This window comes from Thunnus maccoyii, chromosome 7 (genome assembly GCF_910596095.1).
Source record: "Thunnus maccoyii chromosome 7, fThuMac1.1, whole genome shotgun sequence".
Lineage (NCBI taxonomy): Eukaryota > Metazoa > Chordata > Actinopteri > Scombriformes > Scombridae > Thunnus > Thunnus maccoyii.
This window is the reverse complement of record NC_056539.1, coordinates 34204993-34222835: the sequence shown is the minus strand read 5'-3', so window position 1 is coordinate 34222835 and position 17843 is coordinate 34204993. Positions and strand designations below refer to the sequence as shown.

At 41.4% G+C, this 17843-nt stretch overlaps 1 long non-coding RNA gene across 4 annotated transcripts; it reads left to right on the top strand.

Annotated features, from left to right (window-relative positions):
* Positions 1 to 445: 445 nt before the first annotated feature.
* On the top strand, positions 446 to 16950 carry LOC121900902. 4 transcript variants are annotated; one of them, XR_006097132.1, is made up of 6 exons: positions 446 to 1106; positions 1180 to 1306; positions 11470 to 11627; positions 13175 to 13579; positions 15138 to 15277; positions 16139 to 16950. It is a non-coding gene; the product is annotated as an uncharacterized LOC121900902 (long non-coding RNA). The 4 variants fall into 4 exon arrangements; XR_006097133.1 differs by lacking the exons at positions 446 to 1106; positions 1180 to 1306 and adding an exon at positions 9896 to 10250; XR_006097131.1 differs by lacking the exons at positions 446 to 1106; positions 1180 to 1306 and having other exon boundaries at positions 11057 to 11627; positions 15141 to 15277.
* Positions 16951 to 17843: the final 893 nt, after the last annotated feature.

Here is a 17843-nt window from a genome sequence, read left to right as displayed (position 1 = left end):
CGCTGGTAGTTAGCAGCGTTTAACTCTAAGTAGACAATAAAGAGAACAACACGAAGCCGCCCGCCGTTGTTTTTATTGTCGTTGTGTTTCTTCCTCTTCCAGTGAAACGCCGCGCTACGCTCCGTTTCCCCGCGAACACGCTACGACACCAAGCCGGCATTTTCACGTTTACCGGAAGATGTTTGTAAAATCTACGTTTTAGTCTGAACGGAGGAAGAAACGGAGTGAAGACGATGAGTTTACCAGTTCAGCCGTTCAGGTCTGCTGCGTTTTACAGCTTCCGTCTTCGTTCAACTCACAGAACCTTTTAGCGGTTGTTTGTAGCTCAAACTTTAACCGACTTTCGAGAAAATGATCAAAAGAAAATGTGTGAATATCAGCAGATAAGAAGAAGAAGAAATCAACGAAATGACGTCATTAAAAGAGTCAAAAGCTCAAACGATGGAAAACATGTTAGTTTCATTGATTCATTTTTGTTTAAATCACATGATTCATGAACGTCATCGGCAGAAAATCTGACAGACAGACAGTAACTATACATCTACAGACGCCATGTTCTTCTAAAATGTGAAACGGGTGTAAAATGACGTTGTGTGTAAATGTTTTGTGCACAGTAACGTACAGGTCGCACAGATTCATCTCTCAGCAGCTTTTTTTTCTGGTATTTAAATGTGTGGACAGATGCAGACGGAGGAAACGGTTTCGACTCTCCACAAAAGAGACGATTCGTGCAGAAAACCATGTTCCTGTGGTCCTGCAGGTCGGTGAGCAGCAGCTGTCTGTAAAAACCTCCTGACTCACTCTCACGGCAGCTGCTTTTTCTATATTTGTGTGTTTTTGTGCGACAGTCTGCAGACTCAGACTGACCAGAAACCTCCACAACGTCCCTGCAGACCTTTTCTTTCATTGTGTTTAGTCTTATTTCCACACAGCCGACGTTTCACTGCGACACACGGCGGTTTGTTGTAATTATGGAGGTTTTCACCCGTTTTGTTCCCATGATGTCTGACGGGAGGTTCATGTGGAAGAAGAACTCGGATCTTTCACTTCAATAAAAGCACCTGAACGACATATAAGTACTAAACTACTAAAAGTCCTGCATGAAGGTAAAGTACTGATGTATTATCTATCGGCTACATTTACAAGAATCAGAAGTAAAAGCAGTTTTTTTTGTTGCAGAGATCAGCCCCCGGTCTCCTCCAGCTGACCCGCTGACCCCCCCCCCCGACCTTCTGACCCCCCTCAGCAGGGTCAACAGCTGGAGGCAGAGTCACACCTCAGAGCTCGAGAAACTGCAAACACACAGGTGTGAACTCTGAGACGCACTTCAACACCGACGTAAGAACACAAGTAGAAGATTTAACAGTTTACAGCCACGTTACAGTCGCACAATTACTCACAATTACTCACAATTACTCACAATCACTGAAACCTGCTCATGTAGGAGGAGGAAATATTCATTCTTATTCACAGAAAACTGATATTTTTTATTTGTAGTCGTCCACAACATCACAGAGTTTAACGGCTCTAACGGATGAAAACACTTTATAGAAGCTGAAAGAAGATTAAAAACAATAATAATAAAAGCAAAAGGAAAGTAAAAAGAACCAGAATAAAATAAATGAAATAAAAGAATAAACACAAAGGTCAGGTGGGTGAAGTTCAGCAGTTGGGTGGAATGTGAGGAACACCTGTGCACTCCTGACCAATCAGAGCAGAGATCTGAACAAACACAGTAAAACCTGAAGGAGACTCATCAAACTATACGTATATATACGTTATATTTACAGTATAAATCAAAATATACAAAAAAAATACATGCAAATACTTGAATAAATATACTGAACACACACATGCAGCTGACAGCGCTGTGTGTGTGTGTGTGTGTGTGAGTGTGTGTGTGAGTGTGTGTGTGTGTGTGTGTTTGTGTATGTGTGTGTGTGTGTGTGTGAGTGTGTGTGTGAGTGTGTGTGTGTGTGTGTGTGTGTGTGAGTGTGTGTGTGTGTGTGTGTGTGTGTGTGTGTTACGCAGTGACAGCTGAGCGGTGTCCGCTCAGCATGCTGGGAGTTCTCGGGGTCGTGACCTCAGCTGACCTCTCTCTGCTGTCTGACTGTTTCACACCTCAGGTAAATGACGGCAGGTGTTCAGTCTCGGGGTCGCGGAGAGACGACGCAGCGCTGTGTTTTACAGACAGAACCTGAAGCTCACACAGTTACTGACTGACAGATGTACAGTTTTACATCTCTCCTCCTTTGTTTCATTAGATAAACAGTTAAAGACGCTTCTCTGTCTGTCTGAAGACACTCTGAGGCTTCTGGGAAATGATGTTAAAGGCTGAAAAACAGAAAAGAAACTGATATCACAACAAACTGCTGAGTTTGTTCCCTTTTAACTAAAACACTGGACTTTTAGATAAAAGTTGAATTTTGAATGAAGTTTCAGTTTCACTTTGACTGTGTTCAGTTTATTGAACTGTGTGTCTTTCATTTTCATACAGTTATATAATCGTCTGCAAGAAGTTTCCTGGAAAAGACATTTGTAATTTGGAACTTATTATATGGAAAATATAGTTGCTTGCTGGCAGAACCTGGAGAAGCTTTCAGTCGCAGCAGCTCAGCTGAAGTTATGAAAATGTGGCAAAAATTCAACAAGTATCAACAATAAAGTTTCAGCTGCTGAATGAGTTGATGTTACTGGTTTCTGATCATCTGATCACCGAGTTACTAATAATCAAATAAAGATTGCAGCAGCCAAAACTGATCAGCAAATAGAGAAGGAGCAGGAAACCGTCTGACACGACAGTCTGGAGGAACGAACGAACATCAGAAAATATTAATAAATTCAACAGCGTCTCATCCAGAAAGGCTGGAAAGTCGTCGGGGAGCTGCAGCTGCAGCCGGCTGAGAGCTGCAGAGCAGACTGGAGGTCAGACGTGTGTTCAGACTCTAATCTGTTTTATTGGCAGCCTGTCGGCTCCAGCAGTGCAGACGTTTTGGGTGGGCCTGCGTGGGAAACAAATCTCTGAGTCAGCGCCAAAACTCCAGCGAGGATTTATGATTTTTTTTTTTTGTTGTTTATGAAGATGACAGTAATTAGTGTCATCTTACCTGCAGCTCAGTGAACTCGTCTCTGCGTCACATTCAGTAAAAACCTCTGAATACTCTGGTGGTTCATTAGAACGACTGCAGATTAAACTGTCAAAGCTTCTTCAACAGGAAACACATGCAGACGACATTATTATGCATTAAAGATTGTTTCTTTACAACAGGACATCAAACTGCATGTGATGGTTTCTGCAGCAGAAAATCACAGAAATGTGAAGCTGCCTGATTATAAGTTGTTAATAAATAAATCTGCAAAATGTTTACAGCCAACATATTTCATGAGGATAACAAACGTCAGCTCAGACGGCGGTCTGGAGCTGTTAGCTGCTGTTTGGCTCCGCGTGTGACATCATTTCCTGCTCGGCTGCTTATAATTACAGTCTGAAAAATTTGATTAATTCATGAATATTTTCATGATGCTTTTTTTCCCCTAATATTATAAATAAACATGCTTCCTTCTGCAAATATAGAGTGAAAGACTGAAACAGTTTTCCTCTCAGCTGTCTGAGCTCAGGCCAGAAAATCCAAATCCAGGACTGAGCAGCTGATGTTTAGATCAGAGAGGCTACATCTGAGTTCTACCTTTCTAAAAAAACTACTAGTAACTTAAATGATCCTAAGAAATAAAATCTTCATTTGGAAGTGAAACCGTGAATCTGATAAATCTGCTTTAACTTTGTTTCTTCAGGTTCTTTATTTGAGTCTTTACATCCAGATACGAAGCAGCCGACAGTTCGTTCTTCATCATTAATTCTACGGTTCAACCGTTCAGTCTTTCTCCTCTTGATGTGATGAAGCAGCTGGATCCTCACAAATCCATAAGCTTGATCTTTACTTTCTCAAGTTAACAGTAGACTTTATCTTCCTAATGGATGCTGGAAGGAACAACTACTGATGTGTTTTAGCTGAAGTCAGTGAACAACTTCAATAATTAATTTTTAGACACGAATGATCTTCTCTCACAACATCAGTCAGGTTTTAGAAAACAATAAATGACATTATGGAGGCGCTGGACTGCAAAAACTATTGTGCAGCTCTTTGTATTGAAGCGTTGACACCGTGTCACCTCGGTGGACAGACTCTATTATACTGGTTTATCTGGACATGCTGTAAACTGGTTTTCAGCACAACGTGTCCAGTTTGCTGGGTTCTTCCTTCCTGCCTGTATCAAAGGGCGTCCCTCAGGGCTCCATACTGGGACCACTGCTGTTCTCTTCTTTTTTTACGGAATAATATTCTTACTATAATAATATTCTAAAATAATGAGAATAATAGAAAGAATAATGCAGAGAAGGACCCGAAACTGTCAGAGCTGATTACAAGAACATAGTTCTCTTGGTCGATATGATTGCTCTTAAATGTTTTGTTGAAATACTTTCTGGACATTGTACCTGTTTAAGCATAATAACTGGATTTTGTTCATAATCTTGTTTTGCATATTGACTCATAAAAGTTACTAAAGCTGTCAAATAAATGTAGTGGAGTAGAAAGTATAAAGTAGCATCACATGGAAATACTCAAGAATATCTTAAAACTGTACATAAGTGCAGTACTTGAGTAACAGTGCTTTCCACCGCTGGGAGACGGGCGTCTGCATGCATGAACAGAGTTGCAGGACGAGAGAGAAAATCCTGTAAAAAGGTTTAATTGAGCGGTGACACAAACTCTCAGTTTACGTCTGTTTGTGTTTCTGTGTCGGTGTGTTCTGACGGCGTCTCTCCTCCCGTCTGGCGTCAGACTGCTCTGACATTTCGGACCCGGGTTATTTAAAGCGGGCTGAAGCGGGCCGGCGCTGGTCTGAGTCAGGCTCAGAGAGGCCGAGTGTCGTCTGTCGGCTGCGTGTGTGTGTGGGACGGCGTCGTGTTTTTGCGTCTGTCGGCTGCAGGGTGAAGCCTGCAGTCTGCTGTGGGTGTTTTCTGACTTTACACTCGACTGTTCACTGATGAAACCAGAGCTATGAGTCACAGTGTGTGTGTGTGTGTGTGTGTGTGTGTGTGTGTGTGTGTGTGTGTGTGGGATCAGATTCCTGCAGCAGCTCTTGTGTTTGTTCTGGGACATATTTTTGGATGGGCTGTTTTTCTGCTGCACGCTATCTGCACATTTTTTTCTTCCCACTGCAGCGACACGCCTCACCATGTGTGCTTTCACAACACTGTGTGTGTGTTCATGTGTTAATGTGTGTGTGTGTGTTTGCAGGCGGCTCTGCAGACACACAGAGGTCAGTCAGCCTGCAGCTTCATATTTTATCTGTCAGACATGAACGTTTCTGCTTTTTCTTTCTTATTTATTTTTCAACCAGTCTTTGTTGGTCTTTGAGCTCCAGAACTAAACATAAAAGTGTTTTCTGAACCAGATCTAAATCATCTATAATGTATATTTCTATAACATCTCTGTGTGAGCAGACACCAGTCAGGATTCCATCAAAATGACGCCCAAACGTTACCTGAAATTTCAGAAAAACGCTAAAAGAAAACGTGAATTAATGTTTGTTTCCGTCCACGACTGTTTAGTGAATATTAACAGTCGGTGCTGATTCTGCTGTCGACTGCAGTAAAGCAGCAACAGAAGAAGACGTGATGAACAGAGCTGAAGCCATGGAAACGTTACATCACATCCTGCTGATGGAGAGCGTGATGACATCACAGCTTCCTGCTGTTAGCAGCTCTGCATCAGTTATACAGACACGTCCTGAACGCCGCCCAGAGAAACGTCTGCCGCCATGTTTGGTCTCCGGCAGGGCAGAAGCTTCAGTTTAAGTCACATGTTTCCTGTATGACATCATTTATTCACTAAATCTGTTTCTGCTCTCTCTGTTTTTAGGATTTTTAATCATTTTGATCACCTCAGTGTCTGTAAATAGCGACGTTAGCTAGGTTAGCCAGCTAGCTTAGCTGGCTACTAAAATGAAGAGAAGGCGGTCGGCTCTACAGCTCAGTCCCTCTTTGCTCTTCATCAGCTAAGTTCTCCTTTAAGAGCTTTCACTCCCTCCCAGTTGATGCTGAGCTGAAGGCAAAGTGGGAAGGAAAGAAGGTCCAGCGTCACCAGTCGGGGAACGGCGTGTAGTGAGTGTAAAACAAGAGCAACAGCAACCGATAGTTAAAGCTGATGCTACAGCGAGTAGCTAACGTCGCTAACAGTTACCTAAGACACTGAGGTGATTAAAGACACCATAAACAAAAACAAACTGTAAATACTATTAATTAAAAATAATATATATAATATAATATGTACAAAATTAACTGTGAAAAGTGAAGTAACTGTACGGTGGAGGCGAACATCACTACACTGTGTCCTTAATGTGAAACATCTGCAAAGATCCAAAAACCTGTGACTGGAGATAAAGACAGAGTTCACCAGAGTTCACCAGAGTTCACCAGAGTTCACGTCACAGCAGGTGAACATGAGGAAGAGTCCAGTTTGTATTAAAACAGAGTGTTAATGTGAAATCTGCTCTCATGTCGTTATAAAACAGGGTCTGCTGTGATGTGCTGTGGTTCAGAGCGTGCAGGGTGGGTCCGTGGTCGCGGTGGTTTGGGGGGTTTTGGGGGTTCTGGGGAGGGTCTTCAGGGTTGGGTAGGGGTTTAGAGGATGGTGGATGGTGGATGTGGTCAGGCGTCTATTTTAGTCTCGTCTCCTCTAAACATCCAACCAACAGAAAGAGAATCCGAGGATCTGAGCGTGTGATGAAGAGGAGGAGGAGGGCGGAGTTTAATGAGGTGATGGTTGGTGGTTGGTGGGCAGGTGGGTGATGGGCAGATGGGGTTGGGGGGGTGGGGTGGGGGGGGGGGGGGGGGGTACTGGGTGGGGCTGACGTGAAGCTGTTTGACCCTCAGATGCACCGTTAGCAGACATAGTGCATGTTTCAGTCACTCAGAGCCTCAAAACCACGTCGATGCAGGAAGTTTAATACGATCCAGACGTTTTCATATGTCACATTTTGTGGAATGAATGAAGCTACATGTCTATGTGTCTCTGCAGTGGGAGGTCAGAGGTCAGAGGTCAGAGGTTGGGGTGGATGCAGGACAGATGCTGCTGTGGCTTAAATGTTCATAAAGATGTTGAGTCTGTTTTCTGTACAGAGACCAGGATCCTTCTCTGACCTGAACCAGGAGTCTGAACACGACCACAAACACTTTCACGCTGCTGCAGTTTCTACCAGCTGATGTTTTACTGCAACAGCAGATATTTTGGTGGGAAAACGTCGTGTCTGAACGTTTCACTCCTTCGTTCAGTATCAACATTTTTGTAACTGAAAACGTGATGCTGTTATTCGTCTTTGGATCCGTTTCTAAATAAACTAACGTGACCAAACTCTTCATGATGAAGGAACATGTGACCCAGTGCAGCGGCGTGACTCACTGACGTGTTTTTAATCAGATATATCAGCTTTGATACAAACACAATACTGGTTAGAAGATCAGTTCAGTGTTGGTTTGGATCCAAACATGAAGAAAAATATAGAAAATCAGCAGAATGATCCTTTAAGCTTTTGTTTTAATTCAGCTTTTGATTGAGTCCACTTCGAACCGGACTGAGACGCTGCTGTTCAGGCGGTTCTCGGCTCGTTGGCACCAATGAACCAAACTAAAGGAGGGAAAGCAGCAGTTAGTTTGGTTGGTTTATTTTGTTGTTAGGAGGTGAAACCTGAACACTGCTGGCAGTAAATACATGTTGAGCAGCTTCTCTCTGCAGGTCAGATGTGTTATTGTCTGCAGGCTGAATGGAGGCGGGACGGCGAGTGAAACCGAACTCCTCACCGGCCCGGCTGGTGGGTGAATGAAGCGCGGCCCTGTTAAACACCACTGAGGAAGAAGCAGGTGTCGTACCAGCTGGAGAGGACGGACGGACGGAAAGACGAGCTTCTGAAACAAAAAAGCGACAGGTTGTCTGATTGGCCAACGGTCACCGTGTCGTTAGGTGGGCGTGGTCAAACCGTTAGACTACAGGTCACAGCTGTTGTCAGGGGCAACCGTGGATGGATTACTGTTATTAACATTTCATTAATGTGGGTTTTTGTCCAAGGCCTCAGTCAAAAGTTGATTTTTTTTTCTCTTAAAAGTGTTATTTTCAATTATTTAAAAAAAAAAACATCAAATATTCTTGTTTTTGTGTTTTTAGTTTCACTTTTTAAGACATTTTTCATAAAGTTTTATTGAGTTTTTTTAGGCTTTTAGATGCTTTTTAATTGTCTTTGTTTTTGGCTTTTATTGAGATTTAAGATGTTTTGGATGCTTCTTTTTAAAGTTTTGTGTAATTTGAGGGAGTTTAAAGGGGCTTTGGAGGCTTTCTAGTTGTTTTTAAGGTATTTGGCAGAAGTAGTGTTAGTGAGGGGGGTTCTGGGGTTTTGGGGTTTCAGTGGGTCTTTAAAAGGTTTAGGAAGCATTTTAAATGGATTAAACCTTTAAATATTAAAAGGCATTTTTGTTTTGAATGTTTTTACTTGATTTTTAGATTTAAGGGCTTTTAAGGTTTCTTTCCACTGTTGACATGTTTTGAATGACTTTCAGCTTTAGTTTCTTTTTTTTTATGTTGCACAGACAGAAACACACTGTGAGTCACTGTGAACCTGCAGGTACATTTACTGTAAATACACAGAAACACACTCAGCAGTACCAGAAACAAACAGTCAGAAAAGCAAATTATGTCCACAGGCGACACACACACACACACACACACACACACACACACACACACACACTGATTGAAATGTCATCAGGACAGGAAGAAACAACAGAAGAAGACGACTGTGAAAGCTGTTTCTCCTTCTGACCTTTGACCTGCTCCTCTGGGCTTCCTGCTGACCCCTCTAGGACAGGACGGGGTTAAAAAATACTTTATGTGGAAAACAGTGTGTGTATGTTTGTGTGTGTGTGTGTATTGAGGTCAAAGGTCAAGGAGCAGATTCTCACAGTACAGTAAAAGCTGAAGTGAAAGTTGAGTCGGCGTCTGTGTTTCGTTTTGCTGCTATAAGTGCTTTCAGGGAGGAGGCTAATGCTAATGCTAACAGTCATTATTGGTTCAAACAGCAGGAGGCCACACGCACACGCACACACACACACACACACACACACACACACACACTGACAGACGCCCTAATTGTCCTCTAATACACTCCCGTCATTAGCATGTTAGCTTAGAGCTGCTGATCCTTCAGGCGAACTCGGTGACACATCTGATGAGCAACTTTATAAATATTTGCAGTCATATTTTTAGCTGACGTCTTGTTTCTATTTTTAACCCGACAGCACGTCAGCACATCCAACCTGTTCTGTTCTTACCTGCAGAGCAGCTGCAGGTGTTTGGAGTCACAGCGAACAGAAACAGTGACGCCATCAACATCTTTTACGTCAACATGTTGTTTATTGTTTTCAGTCCTGTTTGTTATTTACTAGAATGTTCATCCGTGATGTTCAGGAAAAGAACTGAACTGTTCAACTTTTAGTGAAATTCGAGATGTCTGTCAATAAAAGAGCAACTTATCACTTTATGTAGTTGTGTTTTCTTTGAGGGATCTCTGTCTGTCCGTCTGTCTTTATGTATGTTTGTCCTTCACGTCTCTCCAGAACTGTTCATCTGATCTACTTCATACCTGGCAGGTGGATTGCTGAGGACTCAAGGAAGTGCAGTGTTGAGTGTGAAGTTGTTTGGATGAGTTCTCGAGAAATATATAAAAAATACCTCACAAACAAGGTTGATTTGCTTCTTCTTCTTCTTCTTCTGCCCGTGGAGCCGCTCTGCCATTGCAACCCATACTGTGGTCGGAGGTGGGATTAAATCCGTAGTGTTAACGACTTGAATATGTTTAAGAGACTTAAGCTCTACTGTTGAACTGTGCATTGTGAATTAAACTTGGCGTGTACGTTCAAGACTTACTGCAGGATGTCTGCAGTTCATCTGACTGAAAGCAAGGGATCTCTGTCTGTCTGTATACGTACGTGTGTTTGTCCTTCGAATATCTCGACAACTGTTCATCCGGTTGACGTCACACTCAGTGGTGCAGCAGGGTCTGTTTGATACAAACACCGTCACATCACAGCGGGGCGGGGCTTCTAGGCTTCTAGGCACGGGTCACTTAAACTGCCCAAGAGAGACGAACAAGCGCACAGAGGCGGAGGCAGTAAAAGCAGCCAACAGGAGCACAGACAGGTTTGATTGACAGCAGGATCAACCAATGGACGGCTGTAAACTGCTTCTACGGTTCAACCTCAGTTTAGTCTCAATGATGAAGTTTCTGCCTGGATTCAAACCATTTAATTTACTAAATCCTTGTTGTTTTAATTGATATGTTTGTTGATTGATACATATATGTGCAGTTCTTGAGAAATAATAAGTAATCAGCCTGATCACTAGTTCTTCTACATGCTGTTTGTGTCGACAGTTTGGTGAAGATGTTTTTTTGTTTTGTGTGTTTTTCTGTGTTTTCTGTGTCGTATTGTGTGCATCGACCTCTCAGTTGTAAAAGTGGGATTCTGTACATTACGTTCAACTTCCACTGTTACATAACTGAAGTATTTATTGCACTTGTCACCTTCATAGATTTCATAAACTTAATGTCTTTGTCTTTAGCACAGTTTGTTTTTTATTTCAAGTTTTATACTCATTTCAAAACTATTATTATTTATTATTTATTTATTTATTGAATGGGACAGTGTGCAGTTTGACACATTAAAGATGCACCAGTCCCCGACAAAAAACATACAACAGCACAACAACAAACAGTAAAAAGCAAAAAAAACCAACAATAAACAAACAAAAAAACAAAACAAACAAAAAAGAAAGACACAGAAGACACCATACAAAATACAAAATACAAAGCTACAAACAGCACATCACACACACCCACAATGTCAATTAGAAATAATGTAAACTAAACTCAAGAGTCAGTGGTCACACAGCTGATCGGTCTTCATATCATCAGGTAAACAGGTTTCTTAGCACTAGTTTTATTGTTCTATGTTGTGTTTGTGGGAGACACACTGTTTATATGCTGCATACTTGACTAATAAACAGATTCTGATTCAGGTTAATGAGGTGAGTTCTGCTTTGAGTGACAGCAGCTCATCCAGCAGTTTAACTCCAGACTCTTTAAGTATCAGTATCATAAACCTGGTCCTGCTGTGAGTTCATGCTGCCAAACAGGTGACACTGACAGGTATGATGCCATCATGCATCAGCTGTACGTGATATGGAGGCAGATGACGATATATTTGTGTAGCAACGTTAACATTCAGACTTCTGACCTTCAGTAACCTGCAGCAGTTTGAGTTTTACGGTCACAGACGTCATGTTCGCTCTCAGTCAGTCTCAGTCTGATACAAACAGTCTGAGCCCGCCGCTGTAAACACGCTCTGCCTCTCTGATCCAGATCCAGATCCAGATCCAGCCGGCCTGTCGGATGCCAGGAGGCCTCATTTCCCAGAAGTCTGCAGGACTGAGAGGCTGCAGAGGGAACAGACTGTCCGCAAAAAACAACCGGGAGATTCTCACAGAGACAGTGAAACTGAACCAGCACAGCCTTACATGGTCAGAGTGTGTGTGTGTGTGTGTGTGTGTGTGTGTGTGTGTGTGTGCAGCATTCAAAATATGCAAGAATCCCTTTTCATAAAAAAAATGTTATGAAACTTTGTCTGGAAGTTGCACAGACACTAAGTCCTGCTAACGTTCCCCTTGACACAGCTACAACCTGAACAAACATCCTGATGGTTTATCTGCTGTAAACGTGCAGTTTGTCCTGACGGCGGCGCTAGAGGGAAGAACACGGTTCATCCTCTGGAGAGCAAGAATGACAGCAGGACAGTCAAATCAAGTTGATATCTTACAAAGTTAAAGGATCATTCTGCTGATTTTCTACATTTTTCTTCATGTTTGGATCCAAACCAACAATAAACTGATCTACTAACCAGTATTGTGTTTGTATCAAAGCTGATATATCTGATTAAAAACACGTCAGTGAGTCTCACCGCTGCACTGGGTCACATGTTCCTTCGTCATCAAGAGTTTGGTCACGTTAGTTTGTTTAGAAACAGCTCCAAAGACTAATAACAGCATCACGTTTTCAGTCTCTGGAGAGTAGTTCTGTGTCAGACAGACGTCACTGAGCATGTGCAGGAACGCTGTTCTGTTTACAGCTTCACCAGCTTGTTGTGCTGCAGATCACTGAAGTTCTTTGAGAAATTTATAATCTGGCACAAAGTCATCATCACGATAAGAGACTCTGACGATGCAGAATCACCACAGTATTGATCACAGTCTCTTCATTACAGCCTTAAACACACAGTAACACAGTGAGCTGTCTGACCTTAAAACGAGTGTTTCTTTGTGCAATGTCAGTGTAAAATCATCCACCTCTGTTTCCATTTTGCTTTTATCCAGACGTTGACTTTTCCACCTCATCCAAGCGGAAAAACTTTTTTTTTTTTTTGCAATATTTCAGCTTTTTTTTCAAATCTCCAGCGTTTCCACTCACGTTTTTCTGTGCACACATTGATAAAGTGCATAAAAAAGAGCAGATGGAAACAAAACTACTAATGACAACACCCAGAAACCCGTCTACACTCTATTCTCTCTGGTCATATCGGTCCTGTCAGACAGATTTGCTTTAATTTGTCTGAGTTTTTGAGATATGTATGTCTGAGATTGCTGCCTCCAACCCTTTGACATGAAGATGAATGCAGTTTAGTTTGTGTTGCTCACAGAGTTAACCCATATTCACACACTGCACACTGTTTTCATAGGAAAGCAGAACAGATTCTCTGGTTGACTGCAGGTATCAGACAACAAACATGACTTTTCATTTTCTGCGGATGGTTTTCCTGTGAGATCAGGCTGTAAAATAAGCTGAATGTGTGTTTTGTGTAACAGATAATAAAAGAATAAAACAATGATGTGAATGTTTAACATGTGTACAGGATGTCAGCCAGCGTCTATTCATGCCTCCTGGGAAACCAGAACAAAAAAAAGAAGTGATAAGACAGACTCATGATTGAATAACGCCACATTTCATGCTGCAGCGTTTGACTTTTGTCCCTCTTTGTCTTTCGGTTTTTCCCCCTCGCCCCGTTTGCCAGCAGCTCGTTTGTCCTGCAGCGTCTGGACGATAAGGACACGGAGGAGGAGAGGAAGTGTCCACTGTTTCCAGGACAAAAGACTATTGTCTCTGCCGAGCCGACCTGAGCGACGCTGCGACGAGCGGGCGTTCGGCGTTCACATCGGGACAACAATACGCTACCGGACAGTGTGAGGAGAGATCAGAGTGAGAGTCAAGGCTGCAGGTTTAGTCTCTCTGTTGTCCTGCAGGAGGTCTGAGCACGCTCAGTACTCACCAGGACAAACACAGGAAGACATTAAGACTGGAGTTGGTGCTGGGAGAGCTGGGAGAGTTTATTCTCTCACCAGTGTCCACGACACACCTGCACATTAGTGGGGCTGTCATCACAAAGTGTTATAAATGAGCCTACAATACTGGCACCAATGAGGTAATAATGACCAAAATAAAGATAAATAAAAGATAAATATCTTGGCCCAACATGTTTTACTGGTTGTCATCACTGTGTCCCAGTTCAGTGGTGGAAAGATACAGTACTTCAGTACAATTTCCTCTTTGTTACTTTACATTTCTACTCAACTCAGTTTATAAAATATGCATCTCAAGATGAGAAGACAACATTAAAATGCTGCTTACATGTACAGTTCAATGAATCAATATGAATTAATAGTCCAGTAATATACAGTTTATGTTAAATATAACTATAACTCTATTTTGCATGATGAGAGCTTTTACTTTTGATACTTTAAAAACATTTTGCTGCCCAAACTCATGTAGTTTTACTTAAGAGTTTGAAAACAGGAATTTTACTTGTAACTGAGTTTTTTTTTCCTACTTTGATTTCAGTAACAGATCTTCTTCCACCGTTGCCCCTCTTCATACCACATATTACAGTATAATATGTTGTTTACTACAATACAACATACTACATGGTTCTATACTAACAGGAAACAACAATTTGTGAAATCATTAAATAAATTATGAAAACTCTCTTAAGCTAGCAAGCTGCTACTTAACTGCTACTAAATTTAGCCCGTTAGCTCCTGTTAGCTCGAGTAACAACAATGTCAAAGTGATTCAGAAACAACTGAAAATCTGCTGCAGTAACTAAAAAACAGAAACTAAAATTCTTTAACTTTTAAGTTTTATCTTAACAAGGCTGCTCATGCTACCTAGCTAACTGGCTAACTAGCTAGCTAGGTTAGCTTGTGACTCACGCTGTGTTACCAATTTTAAAAATATATGACGGCTAGCAAAGTGAAACGTTAAACTGAAGAGTTACTGACGCCATTGTCTGTTATGTTGTTGTCGTCGTCGTCACTACTGCAATGCATTGTGGGATATTTATGCTGGCGTAGTGGTGTAACTGAAGTAGGTTTCATGCTAAGGTTTCAGATCATAACGCTAGCAGCCTTCTTAAGCTAAAACAACAACAGATGTTAGTTTCTGTCTGTGTTTATTTAGCTCAGTTGATTCAGAATTACTTTGACATTGTTGTTGCTCGAGCTAACAGGAGCTAACTGGCTAAATTTAGTAGCAGTTGTTGAGCTTGCTAGCTTAACTAATAAATGTGTCATTATTAAAAAGTCCTGTAAATCTCCGGCATGAGGAAAATAAGAATGATGGAAGTAACAATTTATTAGAATGAGTGGAGTTTGAATGACAATTTTTTTTTATTGTGTTTCATTAATTTCATAACTTTTTATTGATTTATTTACTATCGAACACTTTCTATAGTTTCTATACTTGACTGGCCTCTTTTGTCAAGTTGAGGTTTAACTCTTGGGATTGTGGGAAATGGTGTTTGTTAAAGGCGTCTGTGGGGTTCACATAGTGTCTTTGTGTGATGAATAAATTGATTATATTGGACTCGCTGCTGCTGAGAAGCACAGAAACATTACAGGAACTTTACAGACAGTGATTTATTTCTTTCTCCGAGCTCTCTTCCTGCGTGTCGTCTGGAGTCTGATCCTTTTCTGTTTATCTAGCAGGAGAGAACAGGAAGCTGTCAGCAGCCAAAACATCGACTCCTGGATGTCACGACGCCTCTGACCGGTGGAGGAGGAGGAGGAGGAGGAGGAGGAGGAGGAATCCTGTCACACACTGCTGCACCCTTCTGCAGAACTGTGTAATTATCAGTGATTTGGAGGATAAAGTCTGTCTCATCATAAGACAAACCACCAACAGGAACATTAATCAATCAATCTGTTGTTTCTGTCTCTCGTACCGAGTCTGGAAATATTAGATATCTGTGTGGTTCTTGTTTTGATATCATGTATTAGACTGAGATTACCATTTAAACGGACTAGGGCTACTTTCCTACTTTTATTTTAGGCTCGGTTCAGTTACAAAGCCTACTGTTCGTTTTTCCTTAACAACAGAGAAAAACTTCCGGCTCACGACAACAACACACTTTTTTTTTTTTAGAATTTCTCTTAAAGGGGCAGCGCTCAAACGAATGCAACCTCCTCTAATGACAAAATATGACACCATTATAGCCATGTGATGCCTAATATGTTAGCAGAAATGTTAATAGAATAAAAGAATATATAAACATCTATAATTCCACTGCAAACATAAAGTCAAGACGACCTTTTGCCAGTTGTACCTTTTTCTTCTAAGGCGCAACATACGCTCCATATCTAGAAGTAATAATAGTGAATATCAGCCTAAAGACATCTGGCTTTAACTGCAGATTACAGCTGTACTTCCAGGCATCTTTCTTTTGGAGACTTTGAGAAATTACTGCTAAAGATTTTACATCCAGAACTGATCTGAGATTAATGAACCAGTATCAGGACCTCCGTTAGGACAATAAATTGGATAGTTTAAGAGTAAAATCTCACACCTTCCTCCTTAGCAATGGCTAATAAACAAATAAACATACACATTTGATGAAAATTAGACTGTATTTTATAGTTTCATCACACAGCACCATGAGCTGATATCATGTGAGATACATTTTGAACTTCAATCTACACTTTTTCAGGACTTGAAACCAGTTGAGGACGGCAGCAGAGTCGGATTAATGCTGACAGCAGATGGTTGAAGGAGCGAAAGGCCAATGATTGAAAAACAAAATCATCCCCCAGTATGTGTATCCTGCGTCAGGACTGGGGAGGAAGAACAGGACTGTACGAGGCTGATGGGAAATGTGGTTTCAACGAGGAGAAAGCTCTGACGGTGCAAACAGACAGATTTCATTTGACAGATATTTGGAGTTTCAGACTCTTCCTGACCACTCGCAGCTCTGCAAGCTGTCGTCAGCGCACACATCCAGGCTGGTTAATTAAAAAACAGACGACGAGCTGCTAATTGGGCGTCTTTTGCATCCCATCCCCCACGACCCAGTAGCACCCCCCCCACCCGTCATCCCGTCAGTGTCTGCTGGGCTTCGCTGAACCAGCTGCTGCCTGTCTGAGACTCCAACAACCTGCTCACAGATGGAGCTTCTCTGTTCAACAGCAGCTCCGTTTCCCTGGAGAACAACAACAATAATAATAATACTAATAGTATTATAGTATATATTATAATACACAAGTTCATACATTATTAAAGCGTGAACTTCCAACTTCCAGCTTAGTAATTAAGTAGTTTAGTAATCCTGTATGGAATTATAATAAAAAGTAATAAGAGAGAATCTGTAATCATGCAGTTAAACCAATATGAGGTTTTTAACATCATTTATAAGAAACCTGTTTATAAAGATGGAAGTTTTACATTTTACATTCTTGTTAAATGTTGTGAAACGAGTTAAATCTCAGATGTTGTTACCAATATAACACCAACACAATACTGGTTCATGTTGTTTTGACCCAGTTTTTGTGTTATTTTTTTATTTACTGCTTATTATTATATTAGCTGCTGGCTCAGTTTAAATTGCTTTGTTTCATTTAAGCTAACGGCTGAGTTTAGCAGATTTGCTAACGGCCCAGGTTAGTTAATGTCTCAGTTTAACAGTAAAAACCTTTCAGGTTAGTTAAAGATTCTGTTTTTGTTGGCCAGTAATTATTTAGATGCATGGTTTGAGTCACGTTAGCTAATAACTATTTAGTTTATCAGCTAAAGCTTGTAGCTAGTAATCAAAACAATAAGAAAAGACGGAGTGTGATGACGGTGTGAAGTAGCAAGGGATCATGGGAGTTGTTGTCTTCGTTGTTAAATAACCAGCTTCACCGGGATAGGATTACCCCAGTGTTCATCATTCAGGATGTTTTTACCCGCAGAGGTCTCCTCCTCTCCAGAACAAACGGACACGCAGATTAAAATCGTTAAAATACTAATTAAAGCTGTTTCACCTAAAAAATCAATATTTCTCCGACGATGTTTGGTGACCACCGGACTTCCTGGAGGGGCTGTTAGCCGAGCTGCTGCTAACGTTTGTCCAGTTTATTTCTCTGATAACTTAAGATCCAGACGTCCAATGACTAAAATCCTTCTTCCGGCTAAAAGATATAGTTAAAAACCACCTAAATTCATCATGAAAATGTGGTTTAAAACTGAATAAAAGTCCATTTATAACAGTTTGTGTGGAACAACCACAACGCCGATGTATTATCTTGTATGTGTGTAAGTTACTCTTTGGTAGACGCCATTGTAGCGGACAAACACAGCGCCGCCGTATGCATCTGGTGCGTGTTTACTCTTTGGTAGAGGAGGTATGACGTCATCGACAGGCGACCAAATGAAACGGT